This window comes from Procambarus clarkii, chromosome 61 (assembly GCF_040958095.1).
Source record: "Procambarus clarkii isolate CNS0578487 chromosome 61, FALCON_Pclarkii_2.0, whole genome shotgun sequence".
Classification (NCBI taxonomy): Eukaryota; Metazoa; Arthropoda; class Malacostraca; order Decapoda; family Cambaridae; genus Procambarus; species Procambarus clarkii.
Genome location: NC_091210.1, coordinates 16,937,933 through 16,957,297, shown reverse-complemented (window position 1 = coordinate 16,957,297; position 19,365 = coordinate 16,937,933). Strand labels below are relative to the sequence as shown.

Sequence of the window (19,365 nt, the reverse complement as noted above, 5' to 3'; positions counted from 1 at the left end):
CTACGGGCTCACCATAGCCCGTGCTACTTGCACCGCTCCTGTGCCAGGTAAGTCCACTACGGGCTCACCATAGCCCGTGCTACTTGCACCGCTCCTGTGCCAGGTAAGTCCACTACGGGCTCACCATAGCCCGTGCTACTTGCCCCGCTCCTGTGCCAGGTAAGTCCACTACGGGCTCACCATAGCCCGTGCTACTTGCACCGCTCCTGTGCCAGGTAAGTCCACTACGGGCTCACCATAGCCCGTGCTACTTGCCCCGCTCCTGTGCCAGATAAGTCCACTACGGGCTCACCATAGCCCGTGCTACTTGCACCGCTCCTGTGCCAGGTAAGTCCACTACGGGCTCACCATACCCCGTGCTACTTGGAACTTGTTCCGAGTAGCTGAATCTATAACAACAACATCCCACATCCTAGTACATCTCCCATCCCCTCAGAGAAACTCACACATTCCTTCTCCCTTCGTAGGCTGTTGAAACATCTTTAAAAGCTAGTTCGTCCTGTGCTACCAGAGAGAAGTATGGGCTCCAGGGTCATACTGGCGTATTAATACAAGATGATATACAGTTTAGCATGCACATAATTTAGAGGAAACGCGCTGGAAACGTGGGTCGGGTATTGAAGAGAAAGTGAGCGGATCTGTTAGCAGTGATGGTGGCCGGTGGAAGCGACGTGTCAACAAAAATCAGCTGTTTCCTGCTTGTGTCTTTGTTTGGGGAGGAGGCGGGAGGCATAGAGTGTTTTTGTTGGGTGTAATCATCACAGTACACTTGTGTAGATGGACTTCAGCTCTTCACCTTCAGCTTTCCACCATCGTTAGTTTATGGACCAGACTACACACACTAGAAGGTGAAGGGACGACGACGTTTTGGTCCGTCCTGGACCATTCTCAAGTAGATTGTGAGGTTATTGTAGTGATTTGGTGCTTGACACGCCTTGACACGCCTTGACACGCCTTGACACGCCTTGGCACGCCTTGACACGCCTAATCTGCTGGTGATTGTAGACTGTAGTTGCTTGGAGTGTATGGTGTTAGGAGTTTAGGCTTTTGATATGGTACCTGACCTTGTAGGTTACCTTGTGATGGTTTCGGGGCTTGGTGTCCCCGCGGCCCGGTCCTCGTTCTCCTCGTTGCTGGACTGGTCAACCAGGCTGTTGGACGCGGCTGCTCGCAGGTTGCAGTTGGTATGTGAGTGATTATTGGGCGTAGTAATAGATATCTCGGCTGACACATGTTCGTACACACATGTACACACCTGGTGTTGAAACAAAACATGTGTGCCCACAGGTGATGAATATGTGCGTTATTAGAGATACAGCACAGCGGCGGTGCGCCTTTACGGGCTCGCCATAGCCCGTGCTACATGGACACTTCGTTCTGAGTAGCTAAATCTGAAACAACAGGTAATGTGCTTTGATATAGTAGTAACGTTGACGTTATCTTGTTACTCTACACGATAGCGGAACGGTTATAGGGTCCTCCACGACCTCCAGTTGAAAGTAATATCTTAAAGATATTCTACAATGTTTTTGATAGGCTTTGTTTACCTGTATTGTGGAATACCGTGACCATTAGGGATTGAACTTGAACTTGTAAACACATAATTGTTTCTATATAGTACAGGTCAGGATGCTCCCTAATAAGGAAGGTCTCTGGAGATAACCTGACTGCTTATTTTTGTTTCACAGGTCCGAGTTTGATCCCCGATACTCTGGTATTACCTAATGTACACATAGTCACATGTTGGTGGCTGCCACTCCTAACCCTCCTCTTGTACCTCCTTCTTCCTGACAGTTGATTGACAGTTGAGAGGTCCCGCCTCTCAACTGTCAATCAACTGGTGTACAGGTTCCTGAGCCTACTGGGCTCTTATCATATCTACACTTGAAACTGTGTATGGAGTCAGCCTTTGTTGATTGACAGTTGAAAGGTGCCGCCTCTCAACTGTCAATCAACTGGTGTACAGGTTCCTGAGCCTACTGGGCTCTTATCATATCTACACTTGAAACTGTGTATGGAGTCAGCCTTTGTTGATTGACAGTTGAAAGGTGCCGCCTCTCAACTGTCAATCAACTGGTGTACAGGTTCCTGAGCCTATTGGGCTCTATCATATCTACACTTGAAACTGTGTATGGAGTCAGCCTCCACCACATCACTGACTAATGCATTCCATTTGTCTACTACTCTGACACTGAAAAAAAATCTTTCTAACGTCTCTTTGGTGTGTAGGAGATTGAGTGTGTGTGTGTGTGTGTGTGTGTGTGTGTGTGTGTGTGTGTGTGTGTGTGTGTGTGTGTGTGTGTGTGTGTGTTTACTACTTGTGTTTTTGCGGGGGTTGAGCTTTGCTCTTTCGGCCCGCCTCTCAACTGTCAATCAACTGTTTACTAACTACTATTTTTTTTCCCACACCACACACACACACCCCAGGAAGCAGCCCATGACAGCTGACTAACTCCCAGGTACCTATTTACTGCTAGGTAACAGGGGCACTTAGGGTGAAAGAAACTTTGCCCATTTGTTTCTGCCTCGTGCGGGAATCGAACCCGCGCCACAGAATTACGAGTCCTGCGCGCTATCCACCAGGCTACGAGGCTGTGTGTGTGTGTGTGTGTGTGTGTGTGTGTGTGTGTGTGTGTGTGTGTGTGTGTGTGTGTGTGTGTGTTTACTCACCTAGTTGTGCTTGCGGAGGTTGAGCTTTGGCTCTTTGGTCCCGCCTGTCAACTGTCAATAAACTGGCGTACAGATTCTCGTGAGTGAGTGAGTGAGTGAGTGAGTAGGGAGAGAGGGGAAGGCAGGCCAGGAGTAACAGCTTGCTGCTTGGCTCTCACAGTTCAGTGAACCCACACACACCTTCTTATTGGGCCAAAGATGTGTGTGTGTGTGTGTGTGTGTGTGTGTGTGTGGAGGGGGAGTCTGGTTTGCTCTCCATATAGTCCTCGCTTGTTGCTTAGATTTGTTTGGTGGTTTGGAGTAGAGTTTATGGGAATGTAGGCGGTCAGAGGTCAGTGAACCCCGGCAGTCTCTGTATCAACGTTGGTAGCTTTGTAGGCTGGTGTGTGTGTGTGTGTGTGTGTGTGTGTGTGTGTGTGTGTGTGTGTGTGTGTGTGTGTGTGTGTGTGTGTGTGTGTGTGTGTTCATTTCCACTCCACTGTTCTACTTATCAGTGAACTCTTCTATACACTTTGCGTATTCAAGTGAACACCTGCATGATGGTCTTATTGCGACACTTGTGCAATTAATGTACTGTAATTTCGACCTGACATTTTGCAATTATAAATATACAAGCATTTACGAATGAAGCTTTTGATGTGATTGGACCAATTGTCAAGTACTTTTGCTGTCAGCTATATCACACCTGAAGGTTCTCCACCTCTGAAGTATTGTTGTGTGGGTGTGGTATTGTGTAGTGGTAGTGTAGTGACCAGGTGTGTGTGGGTGGGTAAGGCTCCCTCCCTACACCAGGTGTGTGTGGGAGGGTAAGGCTCCCTCCCTACACCAGGTGTGTGTGGGAGGGTAAGGCTCCCTCCCTACACCAGGTGTGTGTGGGAGGGTAAGGCTCCCTCCCTACACCAGGTGTGTGTGGGAGGGTAAGGCTCCCTCCCTACACCAGGTGTGTGTGTGGGTGGGTAAGGCTCCCTCCCTACACCAGGTGTGTGTGGGAGGGTAAGGCTCCCTCCCTACACCAGGTGTGTGTGGGAGGGTAAGGCTCCCTCCCTACACCAGGTGTGTGTGTGGGTGGGTAAGGCTCCCTCCCTACACCAGGTGTGTGTGGGAAGGTAAGGCTCCCTCCCTACACCAGGTGTGTGTGGGAGGGTAAGGCTCCCTCCCTACACCAGGTGTGTGTGGGAGGGTAAGGCTCCCTCCCTACACCAGGTGTGAGTGGGTGGGTAAGGCTCCCTCCCTACACCAGGTGTGTGTGGGTGGGTAAGGCTCCCTCCCTACACCAGGTGTGTGTGGGTGGGTAAGGCTCCCTACACGAAGTCGAACACTCTGGGACATGGATAGCGTTGTCTGGTGGGCCAAGTGCGACTGTGTTAGCGCGAAGATCGTGCTGTGAGCAGGAGAAAGTATCAAGCCTGTACTATTGATGGTGTCAGCTGCTCCGCCGTCTCCACACACAGCACCGCTCCTGTGCCAGGTAAGTCCACTACGGGCTCACCATAGCCCGTGCTACTTGCAACTGTTGTTCCGAGTAGCTGAATCTATAACGACGACAAGAAGAGGACCCAGCAGCTAGTGGTGGGTACCTTGTTCCGTCTTGTCGCGGTGCACTGTTAGAACCTGTTTCTTGAAGTGGGTTATCGAGGGGGGGGGGGTGAGAGAGGGGGTGTGAGTACTCTGTTACACTGGAGGTTGTGTTGGTCACACAAGCTATTGTGTCTGTACCGAGGTCCAGGAGGCCCAGACGATCACACACCCACACCAGGAAGCAGCCCGTGGTAGCTGACTAACTCCCGGGTACCTATTTACTGCTAGGTAACAGGGGCATTCAGGGTGAAAGAAACTTTGCCCATTTGTTTCTGCCTGGTGCGGGAATTGAACCCTCGCCACAGAATTACGAGTCCTGTGAGCTATCCACCAGGCTAAAAGGCCCCACTGTGTGTGTGTGTGTGTGTGTGTGTGTGTGTGTGTGTGTGTGTGTGTGTGTGTGTGTGTGTGTGTGTGTACTCACCTAATTGTGCTTGCGGGGGTTGAGCTCTGGCTCTTTGGTCCCGCCTCTCAACCGTCAATCAACTGGTGTACAGATTCCTGAGCCTATTGGGCTCTATCATATCTACATTTGAAGTTGTGTATGGAGTCAGCCTCCACCACATCACTTCCTAATGCATTCCATTTACTAACTACTCTGACACTGAAAAAGTTCTTTCTAACGTCTCTGTGGCTCATTTGGGTACTCAGCTTCCACCTGTGTCCCCTTGTTCGCGTCCCACCAGTATTGAATAGTTCATCCTTGTTTACCCGGTCGATTCCCCTGAGGATTTTGTAGCTTGTGATCATGTCCCCCCTTACTCTTCTGTCTTCCAGTGTCGTAAGGTGCATTTCCCGCAGCCTTTCCTCATAACTCATGCCTCTTAGTTCTGGGACTAGTCTAGTAGCATACCTTTGGACTTTTTCCAGCTTCGTCTTGTGCTTGACAAGGTACGGGCTCCATGCTGGGGCCGCATACTCCAGGATTGGTCTTACATATGTGGTGTACAAGATTCTGAATGATTCCTTACACAGGTTCCTGAACGCCGTTCTGATGTTAGCCAGCCTCGCATATGCCGCAGACGTTATTCTCTTTATGTGGGCTTCAGGAGACAGGTTTGGTGTGATATCAACTCCTAGATCTTTCTCTCTGTCTGTTTCATTAAGTACTTCATCTCCTATTCTGTATCCTGTGCCTGGCCTCCTGTTTCCACTGCCTAGTTTCATTACTTTGCATTTACTTGGGTTGAACTTCAACAGCCATTTGTTGGACCATTCACTCAGTCTATCCAGGTCATCTTGTAGCCTCCTACTATCATGTGTGTGTGTGTGTGTGTGTGTGTGTGTGTGTGTGTGTGTGTGTGTGTGTGTGTGTGTGTGTGTGTATGTGTGTGTGTGTGTGTATATGTGTGTGTGTGTGTGTGTGTGTGTGTGTGTGTGTGTGTGTGTGTGTGTGTGTGTGTGTGTGTACTTACAGAAACACGTAGCAGATAACACAAGAAATTCTTCTCCGTGTTTCTATCTCTAACTCTATCTCTATATAGATAGAGAATGTCAGAACTTCGGTTTCAACTCTTTTAACCCTGTCGTAGCTCAGTCGATTAAGGCAGTGTCTGGGTTGCTCCCGGACACAGGTTCGAATCCTCGTCACGGCCCTTGTGGATTTATTCATTATATATATCACGCTATTGTATTTCTGTGAGTAATTATAATTATTGTCATTACATATATACAATTATTATTAGATATTATAATAATTGGAGTCATTACATATATGTATAACTTACATTTTGTATTACAAGGAAAGACGTGATAATTGACCTTAAATTACCTTGAAGTTGACCAATATGAGCGGGCATTGTGGGAACTACGATATATCCCATCATAGGATATAGGATATCCCTTTGATATCCCAGCTCATATTCTGTTATATCTCGGCTGATAGTCATAATAGAGGTGGGTGAGCACCTCATTGGGGAAACTAAAGACACAAGAGCGGCCAGTTTCCTGTTCCAGCGCCTTAATGTCGCGATCCAGAGGGGGAAATGCTGTGTCTTAGGCACGCTTCCGACCTCCGAAGAGCTGAACCAGGTCTTCGAATACTGATTATATAAATATATATATATATACACATATTCAGCGGGACTATTCAGGCTTGTTCGCACACATATGTGTGTGTGTGTACTCAGTTGTGCTTGCGGGGATTGAGCTCTGGCTCTTTGGTCCCGCCTCTCCACTGTCAATCAACAGGTGTACAGGTTCCTGAGCCTATTGGGCTCTATCATATCTACACTTGAAACTGTGTACTCACCTAGTTGTACTCACCTAGTTGTGTTTGCAGGGGTTGAGCTCTGGCTCTTTGGTCCCGCCTCTCAACCGTCAATCAACAGGTGTACAGATTCCTGAGCCTATTGGGCTCTGTCATATCTGCACTTGAAACTGTGTATGGAGTCAGCCTCCACCACATCACTTCCTAATGCATTCCATTTGTCAACCACTCTGACACTAAAAAAAGTTCTTTCTAATATCTCTGTGGCTCATTTGGGCACTCAGTTTCCACCTGTGTCCCCTTGTGCGTGTTCCCCTTGTGTTAAATGTGTGTGTGTGTGTGTGTGTGTGTGTGTGTGTGTGTGTGTGTGTGTGGAGTAAGGACGTAGGTGTGGGCGGGTGTGTGGTGCGGGTGTGTAGTATGTGGAGCGTCACAGCCTCAACAGAGGTGGTGGTACTAGCGTGGCGGCGTTGAAGTCGCCAGTTGAGGTATAGAGAGTGAGGCGGACGGGTGTGTGTGTGTGTGCGTGTGTAACTGAGTGCGCGTGCGCCAGTGTGAGGTGTCTGGCTTGCCTCTATATACCCCCATTGCTACTGTGAACCGTGCTACTGGTCCTGGTGTAGTCTGGGCCTCTCCTGCCTTCCCCCCCCCCACGCTCGTCCCCCTCTGTATAGTGTGGGGGGAGACGGGACCCACTCTTGCGGAAGTACGGTGGAGAGAGTGTGGCTAGCCGCTGCTGCTGCTGCTGCCTGCTTCACCACCCCCTCCAACACCCACCACTGTTGTTCCCGCCCCCACCAACCTTTACTACACCTGCTGCTGCTGCGACGGCTTGCTGACCCCAACCTGAGGTAACGCACTTGGCTCATGCTTATTCCGGCGCTTGTCACACACACACACACACACACACCTGCACCCTACACCTACACCCCACACCTACACCCCACACCTACACCCCACATCAACACCCCACATCAACACCCCACATCAACACCCCACATCAACACCCCACACCTTCACCCCACATCAACACCCCACACCTACACCCCACACCAACCATCTCAAATCTCTCAAAATGGTCTCTCTGGAAAGGAGACGAGAGAGGTATCAAATAATACATGAAAGATTAATTTGCACGGTAGAATAACAACATACTGGAGCTAAACGTAGGGAAGGAAATGCTGAATAGAACCAGTGAAGAGTAGAGGTGCCATAGGCACAATCAGTGAACACTGTCTGAACATCTGCGGTTCACAGCTGTTCAACACACTCTCAGCAAGCATGATAAATATTGCTGGAACAAAGGTGGACGTCTTCAAGAGGCACTTAGATATGTTCTTGCAAGGAGTTCCAGACCAACCAGGCTGTGGTGGATATGTGGGGCCTGCGGGCCGCTCCAAGCAACAGCCTGGTGGACCAAACTCTCACAAGTCAAGCCTGGGCCCCAAGCCGAACTCTGGGAGTAGAAGAACTCTCAGAACCCTCTACAGGTATGATCCAGGTAACATCCCAGACACCAACATCGACTGCCATTCCTCGACCAGTCTTCCATTTCCTTGGACCAACTGTTAGTCCACACCTGCTCCCTCTCCAAACTTTCAGACTGCTCCTCACACACTTCCCCAATCACATTATTGCTTTCTTCCCTTCCCCCACACCTTCCCCGCTTCCTTCCCCACACCTACTCCCTCCACACCTGCCCACGTGTGGTGAGCTGTTCAGCGCCTCATGGGTGTCTGGGGAGAACATGGACGCACTTGTGGAACATGGGGGAGGAGGGCTTGGGGTGTTTAATTCACATATTACTCAAGACAGGTCGCCAATCGAAAACAAACTTCATTGAAACTATTCCAACCAATCCTTGCATAGCCTAGCCTAAGCCAGCCTAGCCTAAGCCAGCCTAGCCTAAACCATCCTAGCCTAACCCAGCCTAGCCTAAGCCAGCGTAGCCTAACAGTCTCACCTAATACATCATAATCTTCCGATATACACAGTTATGGCAAATAGAAAACGAGTTTTGTACACAAAATAATCATAGTTTTGTCTAATCGGAGTAATTCAATTAGGTCTTATTGCAATGGGGATAATATTTACTGCCTGAAATTCTTTACTAGGGGTTTTCCTGTATTTTTACAGACTTAATCATACAAGGAAAACATATAAAATATCTGTGAATTATGATGTCTGACGACCTGACATTGAGTGAATATAACCGAGCGAATATAGCGGGGGCCAGGAAAATAGGCTTTTGGGCCTATAGGAAAATAGGCCAGGAAAATAGGCTGGATTATGAGAACGTTCAAATCTAGAGACCTCTACAGAAATGGTAATACTATTTAAATCACTGGTGTTGTCCCGTCTTGAGTATTGCTCAGTACTCACTTCCCCCTTCAGAGCAGGAGAGGTTGCTGAAATAGAGGGAATACAGAGAACATATACGGCACGCATAGTCGAAATAAAACACCTAAATTATTGGGATCGTCTCAAAGCTCTCAAAATGTACTCTCTGGAAAGGAGACTAGAGAGAGATCAAATAACTGCATGGAATATACTGGAGGACCAGACCCCAAATTTTCTCGGTAGAATAGACTGAAGCGAAAGGTACGGAAGGAAATGCAAAATAGAACCAGTGCCATGGGGGTTCTATAAGGGTGCCAAAGGCACAGAGAGCAGTGTGTTCACACAAGGGGTTCCACGGTTGTTCAACACCCTATCTTGAGATTATCTTGAGATGATTTCGGGGCTTTTTAGTGTCCCCGCGGCCCGGTCCTCGACCAGGCCTCCGCCCCCAGGAAGCAGCCCGTGACAGATGACTAACACCCAGGTACCAATTTTACTGCTAGGTAACAGGGGGATAGGGTCAAAGAAACTCTGCCTAGTGTTTCTCGCCGGCGCCTGGGATCGAACCCGGGACCACAGGATCACAAGTCCAGCGTGCTGTCCGACCGGCTCCCTGTTATTGCCCTGTTATGTCTGTTATTGCCTGTCTGTGTGTGTCTGTACTTCAGTATGATTGTTATCTGAGTAACTCACATTTGTAATCATTTGTAATCATTTGTAATCATTTGTAATCATTTGTAATCATTTGTAATCATTTGTAATCGGCATATTTGTAATCATTATGATCCTAACTAGTTGATCATTATAAAAATATGTCGTAGGGCATTTTCCTGTTGCCTCTGATGTTTGTTGGTTTAAGGTATCTATGATAGATATATCATAGATATATCTATCATAGATATATGTTGGATAGATAGATATAAATCTATCACACACCTGCAACAGGTCATTTGTGTTCAACTGTTCACTCAGACTGCTGAACAAAATGTATTAGTCACATGTTGTTCATTTTAGATGAAGTTGAAATCGCCAAGGAAGATGATCATAGAGGTTTGTGAGGCTTTCTTAAGAGTATTATGTTTCCTAAGTTGGTTTTGAAAGTACTGGTGATTTGTATTGAAGGACAGTCATCATATTTAGAATTTGTATTTTGATTATCAAAACTTGTATGATGGTTTTTGTGATGTTTAGAAGTTCAGGGGAGATGATTGTGTGTCTGATATACAGGTGGACCCCTACCCTGTAGCCTGTGGTGTACAGGTTGACCACATCCTGTAGCCTGTGATGTAGAGGCTGACCCCATCCTGTAGCCTGTGATGTAGAGACTGACCCCGCCCTGTAGCCTGTGGTGTACAGGCTGACCCCATCCTGTAGCCTGTGATGTAGAGACTGACCCCGCCCTGTAGCCTGTGATGTACAGGTGGACCCCATCCTGTAGCCTGTGGTGTACAGGTGGACCCCACCCTGTAGCCTGTGATGTACAGGTGGACCCCATCCTGTAGCCTGTGGTGTACAGGTGGACCCCATCCTGTAGCCTGTGGTGTACAGGTGGACCCCACCCTGTAGCCTGTGATGTAGAGACTGACCCCGCCCAGTAGCCTGTGATGTACAGGCTGACCCCATCCTGTAGCCTGTGATGTACAGGCTGACCCCATCCTGTAGCCTGTGATGTAGAGACTGACCCCGCCCTGTAGCCTGTGGTGTACAGGCTGACCCCACCCTGTAGCCTGTGGTGTACAGGTGGACCCCATCCTGTAGCCTGTGATGTACAGATGGACCCCATCCTGTAGCCTGTGATGTACAGGTGGACCCCATCCTGTAGCCTGTGATGTACAGGTGGACCCCACCCTGTAGCCTGTGATGTACAGGTGGACCCCACCCTGTAGCCTGTGATGTACAGGTGGACCCCATCCTGTAGCCTGTGATGTACAGGTGGACCCCACCCTGTAGCCTGTGATGTACAGGTGGACCCCACCCTGTAGCCTGTGATGTACAGGTGGACCCCACCCTGTAGCCTGTGATGTACAGGTGGACCCCATCCTGTAGCCTGTGATGTACAGGTGGACCCCACCCTGTAGCCTGTGGTGTACAGGTGGACCCCACCCTGTAGCCTGTGGTGTACAGGTGGACCCCACCCTGTAGCCTGTGATGTACAGGTGGACCCCACCCTGTAGCCTGTGATGTACAGATGGACCCCACCCTGTAGCCTGTGATGTACAGATGGACCCCATCCTGTAGCCTGTGATGTACAGATGGACCCCATCCTGTAGCCTGTGATGTACAGGTGGACCCCATCCTGTAGCCTGTGATGTACAGGTGGACCCCATCCTGTAGCCTGTGATGTACAGGTGGACCCCACCCTGTAGCCTGTGATGTACAGGTGGACCCCACCCTGTAGCCTGTGATGTACAGGTGGACCCCAACCTGTAGCCTGTGATGTACAGATGGACCCCACCCTGTAGCCTGTGATGTACAGGCTGATCCCATCCTGTAGCCTGTGATGTACAGGTGGACCCCATCCTGTAGCCTGTGATGTACAGGTGGACCCCATCCTGTAGCCTGTGGTGTACAGGTGGACCCCACCCTGTAGCCTGTGATGTACAGGCTGACCCCACCCTGTAGCCTGTGGTGTACAGGTGGACCCCACCCTGTAGCCTGTGGTGTACAGGTGGACCCCACCCTGTAGCCTGTGATGTACAGGCTGACCCCACCCTGTAGCCTGTGGTGTACAGGTGGACCCCATCCTGTAGCCTGTGATCTACAGGCTGACCCCATCCTGTAGCCTGTGATGTACAGGCTGATCCCACCCTGTAGCCTGTGGTGTACAGGTGGACCCCACCCTGTAGCCTGTGGTGTACAGGTGGACCCCACCCTGTAGCCTGTGATGTACAGGCTGACCCCACCCTGTAGCCTGTGGTGTACAGGTGGACCCCACCCTGTAGCCTGTGATGTACAGGCTGACCCCATCCTGTAGCCTGTGATGTACAGGCTGATCCTATCCTGTAGCCTGTGATGTACAGATGGACCCCATCCTGTAGCCTGTGATGTACAGATGGACCCCATCCTGTAGCCTGTGGTGTACAGGTGGACCCCATCCTGTAGCCTGTGATGTACAGGTGGACCCCATCCTGTAGCCTGTGATGTACAGGCTGATCCCATCCTGTAGCCTGTGATGTACAGATGGACCCCATCCTGTAGCCTGTGATGTACAGGTGGACCCCATCCTGTAGCCTGTGATGTACAGGTGGACCCCATCCTGTAGCCTGTGATGTACAGGCTGATCCCATCCTGTAGCCTGTGATGTACAGATGGACCCCATCCTGTAGCCTGTGATGTACAGGTGGACCCCATCCTGTAGCCTGTGATGTACAGGTGGACCCCATCCTGTAGCCTGTGATGTACAGGCTGACCCCACCCTGTAGCCTGTGATATACAGGTGGACCCCATCCTGTAGCCTGTGATGTACAGGTGGACCCCATCCTGTAGCCTGTGATGTACAGGCTGACCCCACCCTGTAGCCTGTGGTGTACAGGTGGACCCCACCCTGTAGCCTGTGATGTACAGTTGGACCCCATCCTGTAGCCTGTGATGTACAGGTGGACCCCATCCTGTAGCCTGTGATGTACAGATGGACCCCACCCTGTAGCCTGTGATGTACAGGTGGACCCCACCCTGTAGCCTGTGATGTACAGGTGGACCCCACCCTGTAGCCTGTGATGTACAGGTGGACCCCACCCTGTAGCCTGTGATGTACAGGTGGACCCCACCCTGTAGCCTATGATGTACAGGTGGACCCCACCCTGTAGCCTGTGATGTACAGGTGGACCCCACCCTGTAGCCTGTGGTGTACAGGTGGACCCCACCCTGTAGCCTGTGATGTACAGGCTGACCCCACCCTGTAGCCTGTGGTGTACAGGTGGACCCCATCCTGTAGCCTGTGATGTACAGGTGGACCCCACCCTGTAGCCTGTGGTGTACAGGTGGACCCCACCCTGTAGCCTGTGATGTACAGGCTGACCCCACCCTGTAGCCTGTGGTGTACAGGTGGACCCCACCCTGTAGCCTGTGGTGTACAGGTGGACCCCACCCTGTAGCCTGTGATGTACAGGCTGACCCCACCCTGTAGCCTGTGGTGTACAGGTGGACCCCACCCTGTAGCCTGTGGTGTACAGGTGGACCCCACCCTGTAGCCTGTGATGTACAGGCTGACCCCACCCTGTAGCCTGTGATGTACAGATGGACCCCACCCTGTAGCCTGTGATGTACAGGCTGACCCCACCCTGTAGCCTGTGTTTGCCGTCACAGAATAACAATAACATTCTTTTCAGAATGCCATCTGAAGAGATTATACGCTGCTATCTCTATTTCTGTCATAATAGTCCTTAGTGTGAGAGTTTTCAGTTCCAAATATTTCATGTGTCTCATTTCGAAAGCCATTTCAAAGATGTGTTGTTAAATACGAAAGATGTGTTCGTGTCTGTGGCTCTGGCACCAGTGCCAACATTGTGTTGCATGTCACCCAGTGGATTGGCAGAGTTCTGACACTTGTCACCTTCAAAAAGATTGTCAGTTAGTTAAGCGAACTATAGGGGTTCAGTTCCTGAACCCATTATGTGCCTGTGTATTTCCACCGTACGGGATGGGTATGAGGTGCATAATAAAGAAATTTATTTGCAAGAAGGTGCAATGGATTGGTGAGATTACATACGATTGGTGTTTGTACATTGGTTCCAAGCCAATAAACATGCCATTAAAGTCACTTTCTCGCTTATAAAAACACATATGTTTGGTATGTATGTATGTGTGTGTGTTTATAATAGCGTCTCTTCAGGTGTGTTACATGGGAGGTTTGGTGGTGTATGGGATTAGGATTCAGTCGTTATCTCAACCACTACCAATCCGGAAATAAACATCAAAACCCAATCATCCCCCTTAACCTACCGAAGTTGTAAGCCTTAGATCCTCGAGTCAATATTGTGATGGTTTTAATTCCCCTAAACCACAACTATTCTTACGCTGGGGGATTGATAAAGAAATATTGAGTGACTCCTGTTGACCCAGGGGTAAATAGGTACCTGGGAGTTAGACAGCTGCTACGGGCTGCTTCCTGGGGGTGTGTAACAAAAAGGAGGCCTGGTCGAGGACCGGGCCGCGGGGACGCTACGTCCTGAAACCATCTCAAAATAACCTCAAAATCTGGTTCAGCAAGATTGTATTGATATTAACATTGTTATGCATTGGTACCCCACCAACCCCAGGAGGCGAGGTACAGGGGTTTGGGTAGCGGAGTGGGCTGTGGGAGTCCAGGCGGACACAGAGCTACACCCAAAGCAGAGGTCAGGACACGCCCAGTGTCCTTGAACCACCACCCGGCGCTTACACTCCCGATTTTTCCACCCCGGACCTGAAATCATACTTTCGGACGCCTCGACTGGGTAATCAAGTCGTGTGTGGACTTGTGGCGGAAGGCCCACAACATGCCCACCATGCCAAGTCCGGTACAGTTTGGTGAGCGACTCCGTGCCCAGGGTGGGTAGCGTGTAGTTAGTAGTGGGATGCTCCCATGCCTCAGACAGGTCCGTTCTTCCTTACTAGGTCGCCCAGTCTATTGCTTTCAAGTTTGAAGTCGCCAAGAATAGTGATTTATTTCCTCGTTGGGTTGGCAATCATTCGTTCCTTTACCGTCAGCTGTTGTTTCACCAGTACGGCAACGCCTTCACCATTATCCTGTCCCGTCTTCAAACTGAGTGGCACCAGGGAATATAACTTAATTTAAAAATCATCTTCGAGTTTTGTCTCTGTGAGTGCAATAATATCCAGTGTCTTCAGCTGTATTATATCGTTCAGTTCCAGTATCGTTCGTCTCGCTCCATCTATGTTAGTTTATATGATTTTCAGGAACATGTTGCCTCTCCTCTTGTCTTCTACTCCCACTTTCTCTGATGATTTTGTTAATTTTTTTATACAATTTCACAAGCTTCTCGAGCCTTATCACCTCGTAGAGAAACTAATAATATATTTCTTCCTCAGTCCTAACCCACCCTGTACATGTAAGAGAGAGAACCCCTCTTAACCTAACCTAGTTAGGTTAGGTGATACATCAAATGTTCATTTGATGCATCACGCTATTGTGATTTTTGTGTGTAATGAAGTAAGGGCGAAGAGGGAGAACGGCCTATTGACATAGCTCGAGTGCAGGGGGGAGTTGTGTAAAACCCTGGTTTGTGTCTCGGAGAGGCTGCAGGATCCAGTAAGTTCAGTAGAACATCGGTTTCAACTCTTTTTGACCATGTAGCTCAGTCGATTAAGACAACGTCTGGCATAATCTCGGACGTAGGTTCGAATCCTTGTCACGGCCCTTGTGGTTTTGTTCAGCTTTGGGTCTGATGCCAACTTCTTTCTGACTTCCAGTCTGAGGTCCTCACGCCTGGAGGTGACAGTCATATGACAGTCTGAGGCTCTCTGACTTAGCATTTAATATCTAAAAACATATGTAAACATACAGCGTTGCCACATCCACAGTTTCGCGCGCCATCTTTCGCTATTATCGTTATCTTAACTTTAAACACTGTTGCAATATGCAATTATTGCAAGACATGGCAACAGTGCACAATGTTATTACAAGTTTAACCCCGATAATTAGAAATATTTCATATTAATGAGACACTTGCGTTTTTACGGTGTTGCAATAGGTGGCAATACTGTTGGGCGACTAAAGTACATCTAGCACTTGGCAACACCGCCATAATCTGTTTGTTTGTTGGTTGTTAGTGTTTTGTTCTACATCTGTTTGTTTCTTATCCACATGGCTTCTGTATCTGTCTGTCACTTCTGTATCCCTCCATTAAAGAAATACAATACTCATTAAAGAAATACAATACCCATTAAAGAAATACAATACCCATTAAAGCAATACAATAACCATTAAAGAAATACAATACCCATTAAAGAAATACAATACCCATTAAATACAATACCCATTACAGAAATACAATACCCATTAAAGAAATACAATACCCATTAAAGAAATACAATACTCATTAAATACAATACCCATTAAAGAAATACAATACTCATTAAATACAATACCCATTAAAGAAATACAATACCCATTACAGAAATACAATACCCATTACAGAAATACAATACCCATTAAATACAATACCCATTAAATACAATACCCGTTACAGAAATACAATACCCATTAAATACAATACCCATTACAGAAATACAATACCCATTACAGAAATACAATACCCATTACAGAAATACAATACCCATTAAATACAATACCCATTACAGAAATACAATACCCATTACAGAAATACAATACCCATTAAATACAATACCCATTACAGAAATACAATACCCATTAAATACAATACCCATTACAGAAATACAATAACCCTTAAATACAATACCCGTTACAGAAATACAATGCCCATTAAATACAATACCCGTTACAGAAATACAATACCCATTACAGAAATACAATACCCATTACAGAAATACAATACCCGTTAAATACAATACCCATTACAGAAATACAATACCCATTAAATACAATACCCATTAAATACAATACCCGTTACAGAAATACAATACCCATTAAATACAATACCCATTACAGAAATACAATACCCATTACAGAAATACAATACCCATTAAATACAATACCCATTACAGAAATACAATACCCATTACAGAAATACAATACCCATTACAGAAATACAATACCCATTAAATACAATACCCATTACAGAAATACAATACCCATTAAATACAATACCCATTACAGAAATACAATAACCATTAAATACAATACCCGTTACAGAAATACAATGCCCATTAAATACAATACCCGTTACAGAAATACAATACCCATTAAATACAATACCCATTACAGAAATACAATACCCATTACAGAAATACAATACCCATTAAATACAATACCCATTACAGAAATACAATACCCATTAAATACAATACCCATTACAGGTTGTAAACATTAACTACCAATAACTACACACCTCGGAGGGCTTGTTAAAAACAGATGTTAACTGTGGATTATTTTAATCACATGGTGATCAATCAGCCTGTTCTCGTGAGTCGTCACAACGTCCAAAAAACAGCGTCCTAACGTCACCAGAAACTAACGAACCCAACCAACACACTTAACCTAACCCACTGCCGTATAGAAAACGGATTTTTTTGTGTGGTGAGAGCCGGTACTGTGATAGGAAAGCTGTTACCCATGCAGCAGGTCGATATGGAGAAGCTGTTACCCATGCAGCAGGTCTATATGGAGAAGCTGTTACCCATGCAGCAGGTCTATATGGAGAAGCTGTTACCCATGCAGCAGGTCGATATGCAGGAGAAGCTGTTACCCATGCAGCAAGTCGATATGCAGAAGCTGCTACCCATGCAGCAGGTCTATATGGAGAAGCTGCTACCCATGCAGCAGGTCGATATGCAGAAGCTGTTACCCATGCAGCAGGTCTATATGGAGAAGCTGTTACCCATGCAGCAGGTCTATATGGAGAAGCTGTTACCCATGCAGCAGGTCGATATGCAGGAGAAGCTGTTACCCATGCAGCAGGTCGATATGCAGGAGAAGCTGTTACCCATGCAGCAGGTCTATATGGAGAAGCTGTTACCCATGCAGCAGGTCTATATGGAGAAGCTGTTACCCATGCAGCAGGTCGATATGCAGAAGCTGTTACCCATGCAGCAAGTCGATATGCAGAAGCTGCTACCCATGCAGCAGGTCTATATGGAGAAGCTGCTACCCATGCAGCAGGTCGATATGCAGAAGCTGTTACCCATGCAGCAGGTCTATATGGAGAAGCTGTTACCCATGCAGCAGGTCTATATGGAGAAGCTGTTACCCATGCAGCAGGTCGATATGCAGGAGAAGCTGCTACCCATGCGGCAAGTCGATATGCAGGAGAAGCTGTTACACATGCAGCAAGTCGATATGCAGAAGCTGTTACCCATGCAGCAAGTCGATATGCAGGAGAAGCTGTTACCCATGCAGCAGGTCTATATGGAGAAGCTGCTACCCATGCAGCAAGTCGATATGCAGGAGAAGCTGTTACCCATGCAACAAGCCTATATGGAGAAGCTGTTACCCATGCAACAAGCCTATATGGAGAAGCTGTTACCCATGCAACAAGCCTATATGGAGAAGCTGTTACCCATGCAACAAGCCTATATGGAGAAGCTGTTACCCATGCAACAAGCCTATATGGAGAAGCTGTTACCCATGCAACAAGTCTATATGGAGAAGCTGTTACCCATGCAACAAGAATATATGGAGAAGCTGTTACCCATGCAGCAGGTCTATATGCAGAAGAAGCTGTTACCCATGCAGCAGGTCCCCCCCCAATCTCCAGATTGCTGAAATTATCCAATAGAAAGACAGAACATAGAGCCGTTGCTCTAGTTACTGATACATGTGGTAGTTGTGAAGGACGTTCCACTTGTATGTGCTGTGGGTGCCAATGTTGGGTATATATATATATATATATACAGGAGTGTATTGTGTGGCGGAGGGTACACGTGTTGATGAAGGATGTTCCAGTTTGTGTATGTGATCTGGCTCCCATACTTGCCTCTCTGTATTGTTGACACTATTGTTGACCTTTTGTGGTGTTGTGTTGGCCTCTGTCTCACCTGGTTGTTCTCTCACACCTTCAGATACTTGGGTTTTTGTGGTGGATAAGTTGGCTATGAAAATATGTCGTTTGTGTTAAATGGTGACCTGTAAGTTGTGTGTGTGTGTGTGTGTATGTGTGTGTGTGTGTGTGTGTGTGTGTGTGTGTGTGTGTGTGTGTGTGTGTGTGTGTGTGTGGTAGTGTTGTGAGGCATTAGCATGGGGGGTTACTGACTTGTCAGTTGTCTCACACACCTGTCACAGTGTCAGTTGTCTCACACACCTGTCACAGTGTCAGTTGTCTCACACACCTGTCACAGGGAGGAGTAGGACCGAGCGTAGAGGTGTGTACTGGTGTACTGTCTTGTGACACCAGTCTACAGTAAACTGTAGAGTGAATGTCTTCTGACACTGCCCAACAGGAGACTAGATTCTCTTGTAGATTCATCAACAGTCTACAGAAAGGAAGATTACTGTGGCCTCGGGGCTGTTCCAAGGCTGTTTAAGCTGGGAAATCAATTCCCTTTTTAGGAGCACAAGTGTTGGTCAAGTCATCAGTTGAACCAGACATTCAGAGACCAATATGGGAAGGAATCCACAGGAGACTAACTCTGACTCCATCACTAATTGTTTCATTCGTGTGTGTACTCACCTAGTTGTGCTTGTGGGGGTTGAGCTCTGGCTCTTTGGTCCCGCCTCTCAACTGTCAGTCAACTGGTGTACAGGTTCCTGAGCCTATTGGGCTCTATCATATCTACACTTGAAACTGTGTATGGAGTCAGCCTCCACCACATCACTTCCTAATGCATTCCATTTGTCAACCACTCTGACACTAAAAAAGTTCTTTCTAATATCTCTGTGGCTCATTTGGGCACTCAGTTTCCACCTGTGTCCCCTAGTGGGACACAGGTGG

The 19,365-nt window shown here is 47.8% G+C and overlaps 1 protein-coding gene across 3 annotated transcripts in view; it reads left to right on the top strand.

Moving 5' to 3' along the window:
• Window positions 1-19,365, top strand: part of bbx (bobby sox) — a 70,660-nt gene that overhangs the window by 17,059 nt on the left and 34,236 nt on the right. The window contains exon 1 of one of the 3 annotated variants that reach the window (XM_069307908.1): window positions 6,939-7,308. The exons of the other annotated variants lie outside the window; for them this stretch is intronic. The gene's annotated coding sequence lies outside the window, so the exon portion shown is untranslated. Of the gene's footprint in view, window positions 1-6,938; window positions 7,309-19,365 lie in introns of those variants that run through there. 3 annotated transcript variants of the gene reach the window in all.